Source organism: Lolium rigidum, chromosome 5, assembly GCF_022539505.1.
Source record: "Lolium rigidum isolate FL_2022 chromosome 5, APGP_CSIRO_Lrig_0.1, whole genome shotgun sequence".
NCBI classification, from domain to species: domain Eukaryota; kingdom Viridiplantae; phylum Streptophyta; class Magnoliopsida; order Poales; family Poaceae; genus Lolium; species Lolium rigidum.
Window position 1 is genome coordinate 248,928,835 of NC_061512.1, and position 6,077 is coordinate 248,934,911.

Here is a 6,077-nt window from a genome sequence, read left to right on the forward strand (position 1 = left end):
ACATGATATTGGTTTGAATGCGATACCTTTCTAATATTAAGTACCCCCACAATACCTGATTATGGGTAGGGCTTAACTGGAAGTTTATGCATCTTAGTATGGGTTCCCTCTGAACACACATCATAGGGGTTATGCTTGAGGCTGCCTCCGTTGTTGAGAAATGATGTGAATTGAGGTGAATTGTACGGCCAAGCCCTGTGCAGTTCCCCGGTTAACAGTTGGTCTTCACTGGGAGGCCAAGCTCATGGGGAGAGGTGCTCATGCTAGGATTTATAAGTGAAAGGTTATGGTTGATGATCCGCGTACTGTGTTACGATGATTCGAGGTAATCCCGACGGATGAAATCAAATGTTGTGGCACAAGTGTGCAACCTCTGCAGAGTGTCAATCTATTCGAATAGCCGCGTCCACGGTTACGGACGGTTGGAAAGGCCATACAGTTTCCGATGTCAAACATTTTGAAATGTTGGTGAAATGACTTGTGAAGTGGTGAATTGAATTGAAATCACCACTTGAATGGTGGGAATGACACTAACGTTCCCACTTGAGTTAGTTAGCACTTGAATAAGCTTTTCTCAAATAATTGTGAACTAAAACTGGCTTTATGCAAATAAACTAGAGCTTAGCAACATTACTAGAATTGTCTAGCACTTACATTAGTATTAGTTTGCGAGTACTTGAAGTACTCACGGCTTTGTCCCTGGCTATTCAAATGGCCAGAGTATGAAGATGAACGAGGAGATGACCAGCAGGACGCCTACGACAACTAGGAGTCTTCCAACGTCAAGCGTTGGCCTGTGGACTAGAGAGTCCTTGTATCTTACGCTTCCGCTATGAACGTGTGTTTGTTCGTTGATCAATAGATCAACTATTCTTGTAATATGGATGATGTGATTCCAAATTGTAAGGCAATATGGTTTGTAATGAATGATGACTGTGATACTTAACTATTATGCCTCGCAACAACAATATTCCTGGGATTGCGATGTATGACATAATAGGCATTCGGACTTAAAAATCTGGGTGTTGACAGGGGGCGCGCCCAGCTATGGGGTGGGCCCCTCTGGACTCCACCGACATCGCCCCTTCGCCTATATATTCTTCCGTCTCCGAAAACCCTAAAACAATCGACGATATTGCACGAAGAGTTCCGTAGCCGCCGCCATCGCGAAGACAAGTTTCGGGGGACAAAAGTCTCTGTTCCGGCACGCCGCCGGGACGGGGAATTGCCCCCGGAGTCATCTCCATCGACACCACCGCCATCTTCATCGCCATTGCTGTCTCCCATGATGAGGAGGGAGTAGTTCTCCCCCGAGGCCGAGGGCTCTACCGGTAGCTATGTGGTTCATCTCTCTCTCCCATGGTGTGATCTTTATGTGATCATGAGCTTTTTATCACTATTAATCTATGTGCTACTCTAGTGATGTTATTAAAGTAGTCTATTCCTCCTCCATGATGTAAAGTTGACAAGTGTGTGCATCATGTAGTACTTGGCGTAGGTTATGATTGTAATCTCTTGTAGATTATGAAGTTAACTATTACTATGATAGTATTGATGTGATCTATTCCCCCTTTCATAGCTATTGGTGACAGTGTGTATGCTATGTTAGTAGTCGGTCTAAATTGCAACGGTCTATTACGCACTCTAGATGTTACTTTAATATGAACTCCGGAAGTTGTGGAGCTTGTTTACTCCGGCTTGAGGTGTGCTGTTGTAGCCCTACACAATGAATGGTGTTTGTTATCCAACAAGAGTGTGTTTAAGAGTAGCATTTATTTATTCAGTTATGTGATCATTGTTGAGACTGTCCACTAGTGAAAGTATGATCCCTAGGCCTTGTTTCTAAGCATTGAAATACCGTTTCCAACAAGTTCTGCTACATGTTCGCTTGCTGCCATTTTTATTTCAGATTGCAATTACTACTTATTATCATCCATATTACTTGTATTTCACTATCTCTTCGCTGAACTAGTGCACATATACATCTGATAAGTGTATTAGGTGTGTTGGGGACACAAGAGACTTCTTGTATCTTAATTGCAGGGTTGCTTGAGAGGGATATCTTTGACCTCTACCTCCCTAATTTCTATAAACCTTGGGTGATTCACTTAAGGGAAACTTGCTGCTGTTCTACAAACCTCTGCTCTTGGAGGCCCAACACTGTCTACAGGAATAGAAGCATGCGTAGACATCATACATATCCAACGGAGGCCTCCGGAAGCGCCAGTGCATAGCGGACGGATAAAACGTGCTGAGAATATTAAGAGGGGTCGTGGTAGACCAAACTTGATATGGGAGGAGTCCGTTAAGAGAGACCTGAAGGTTTGGAATATCGACAAAGATTTAGCCATGGATAGGGGTGCGTGGAAGTTAGCTATCCACGTTCCGGAACCATGACTTGGCTTCGAGATCTTATGGGTTTCAACTCTAGCCTACCCCAACTTGTTTGGGACTGAAAGGCTTGGTTGTTGTTGTTATTTGTTGTTGTTGTTGTCATCAGGACGAGACTATAAAACATCTCTTCCAATGTTCATTTGCTAGGTCTATATGGTCAGCTATCCAAATAGGTTCTACCTTATATCCACCTCATAGTGTTGCGAATATTTTTGACAACTGGCTCAATGGTGTTGATCCTAGGTTTAAGTTAATTATTTGAGTGGGAGCGATTGCCGTTATTTGGTCGCTATGGCTATTTAGAAATGACAATGTTTTAAATAATAAATGTTCTTCTTTTTTATAGGTTATATACCGATGCGTAACAACAATAACAACAACAACAATAACAATAATAACAATAATCAGACGCATCACTTGTTTGGACTTAGAGGAATACCAAATGATGATCTAGGTGACCAGCCACATTGTGCTAATGCGAGTGTGTCTCTTAGGTAGATTGCAATTCTTGTAATATTAGCTGCAACTTGTGAGATTGAATGTCGTTTGGAAGCTAGGCTTTCATTTCGTTTGTAGCATTTTGAAATAAATACATGTATTCATTTTATTTACATTGTAATTTCAGAAATGGACACTTGTTTGGTTGCCACAAGAATTGTAAATGACAGCAGAATTCAATATTGAATTTGTAAATGGCTTTCATAGAGAAACGCAAATGGCAGGTCTTAGCTTGGAATCGTGTTTACCCATGGCATCATTTTGCTGGATTTCCTAAATGAAATAACGGCCAATTATGTGGCAACCAAACAGACCACCTATGGAATTTCAGAATGAATTTCAGGATTTCAGGCCCAAATGATGGATACCAAACGACTTTTTAGTGTCATCACAGGATTTGGAATATTAGTGGCAGAGATCATATTCATCTTAAGACAGCTAGAAAGATTGAAAAGAACCATATTAGTCGCAGCTCTCATATTCATCTTAAGCTAGAAAGACTGAAAAGGACCAACGCTCTCATAGCTCCATCGACAAGATCATTTGTGATCACAATGAATAGAGACCATAAATCTGACAGAGTCAATCTTGAAAAAGTGAGACCCAGTTTCCATTCCATATATGCAAGACAAAAAAACAACAACAAATGTACAGTCGAAAAAAATAAGGGCGGATAGCATTTTAAACAGCTTACACCCTAATGTTTTAATCAGAACAAAAGGTAAAATTATACACCAAGCAATCTACTTCTAAGTAATCAGCAACTTTTTTACTGCTACAACTCCCTATACATGCATGTACAGTTGAAGTAGTCCACTTCACCCACTTATTCAGAAGAATACAGCCTTTTGTGCATTATGAGCTGTGTACAGAGGGAGATGCCCATTTATTTGCTCAAGACTCTGGTCCTCGTGTGCCCTTCTTTGATGAGAGGCTAAATGCAGCTGCAGGATCAGGAGATGTTGGGCTTGGCCCAGAATACCAACTACCACTGAGTCACTAACAACCAGTGATATCTGACCACCTGGACGAAGAGTGATTGGTAAAAACAACAATGTCCATATACTACTTCTATTACCTCCTAAATCTGTAGCTGCACTATGCAAGATGATGATTCGAACTTATGAATTCAACAAGTTGTCTATTATTCTAACTAAAGACAGGGTGCAATTTATACCATGTTTTGACTTTTGGAACCTCAACTCAACCTCCACAAGTGTTAAAAAATCTAGTAGTATGATGTGCACGAGCTAGTACCCAGCTTTTTCGAATTTACTTACCCAATGCATTTTACGAGGCAAACCCAGTTAGAATGGACAGATCACACAACGGGCAAGTATGCTCCCTCTCAAACCTGCCATCATCTAGAAAAATAGTAAGGAAACATATAAGATACTATTTTAAATGCTCATATCATGAAATCAATTGCCAAATTTTGTAGTTACGTGGCAGAAGACAAAATTCACGTGGTTACCATTTAGAGACACAATCTTTGCAGAAGACATATTTACAGCGCAAAAGAATGGGGCCATGCATCTTCTCTTGGCATATAGCACATATATCTCCAGCAGCAATAGCCTGAGTTGCATATAGCACACCATATTGGTAGTCAGGTTCATGAAAAGATGTACGCCAAAAAGTTGCATTGCTCAATGCACATACTTCACAATCCTACTTATGGACATTCAGTGGCAAATGATAACTAATAACTAATAGGTGTTTAAAGCATAATGTATCATATTAGTGCCTAAAGCACATCATTTACCTGCTCAGTCACTGGATATGAAAAGATGTAAAAACATTATTACGAGATAATGCTCTCAGTATTGTAAAAAATGTCTGAACCTGAAAAGCAAACTGTCAAGTGTTACAAGTCATTGGCTCACTGTCTCTTGTCAAAGTTGGGGTAGGGAAGGTATAGCACCTTTTCCACAACATATGTCAACTTGGAAGTAAGATACGTTCCGGTGGTTAGAGAAGAAAATAGGCTCCCATACTTATTGGTTAAGAAAAAAGGATACCCGGCAGGAGTTGGCAATATTAACATTTGATCATGAACAGAAAAGGAAAGATAGGTTATAGCTCCCTAATAATACAGAACACCATTTACATGGTAGTGGTGTCAGTGTCAACATAATTAAAAGAGGTATAATACATGCATTTTAACTTGCGGATAATAATAGTCCTGAATTCTTCATCATTTACATTATACTCGATTTTATGTACAATCTGTTATGCCTGGGATATCGTCAACCAGCATAAATTTTCAACGCTACATGAAGATAAGAAATTCTGAGATGCAATCATAACCAACTTGATTTCAAGTACAGGCCAGACGAGTCCATACCCTAAAGGAGCACGCCCCATGCAGGTTCCTCCTCTTCTTCACCTGAAAGTTCTGGAGACAAGTAAGAACCAGATGAAAATACTAACTCAGTTCACAATCCATATTGAAAACGAATTTATAGAGAGAAGGGGACATGTTCCACAACCTAGCAAGGGGATCAGGACGGCGGCGCCTACACATGGACGGACAGATCCGGCGCGGCGAAGAGCTCCTCTCAGCCGTGCCCATCCCGCCGGACACAGCCATCGATGAGCGTCACCGTTGTGTTGCCTTGGTTGTCCCCGTCGGCCAGCAGTGCTAAGCAAGAAAAAAATAGCGCGCTATAACAAAATAGCGTCGGCCGAAAAATATGCTATTAGCGTGCTAATAGCGCGCTATAGCACGCTATAGCGCTGAAATGATGTAGCGTGGGCTGTCTAAAAATGCTATAGCGTGCTATTAGCGCCGAAATAGCGCGCTATTTTTTTCCATGACTGCTAAGCATGAAGCTCCGCCTCGTACCCTGATCTTGTTTCTCTTGCCTAAACTTTTATTTAAAGAATTTTGGCAACACTAAGATTCAACAAACAGCTGGAGCAATAGTCTATTTATATGCACCATAGAGACGCCAGTTAGAGACACGTGTGATGTAGTTCACGTTCCCTAATGATCGTCACACTAATTATCGCATATCAGCACATGTACTTACATAGCTACCTATGCACTTGGCTGATCTAAACCATAAACACATATCACACATACACACTAGCTAGCTTGTACATGCACATAAGCACATCACACATACACACTCATATTTGTCAAACATTGGCCATATAATTTTCCTTACAGCAGCTCCATT

The 6,077-nt window shown here is 40.9% G+C and overlaps 1 long non-coding RNA gene across 2 annotated transcripts; it reads right to left on the reverse strand.

Moving 5' to 3' along the window:
• Positions 1–4,091: 4,091 nt before the first annotated feature.
• LOC124651326 lies at positions 4,092–5,499 on the reverse strand. 2 transcript variants are annotated; one of them, XR_006987377.1, is made up of 5 exons: positions 5,385–5,499; positions 5,240–5,290; positions 4,658–4,737; positions 4,367–4,470; positions 4,092–4,256 (listed from the first exon to the last, which is right to left on the reverse strand). It is a non-coding gene; the product is annotated as an uncharacterized LOC124651326 (long non-coding RNA). The 2 variants fall into 2 exon arrangements; XR_006987376.1 differs by lacking the exon at positions 4,658–4,737.
• Positions 5,500–6,077: the final 578 nt, after the last annotated feature.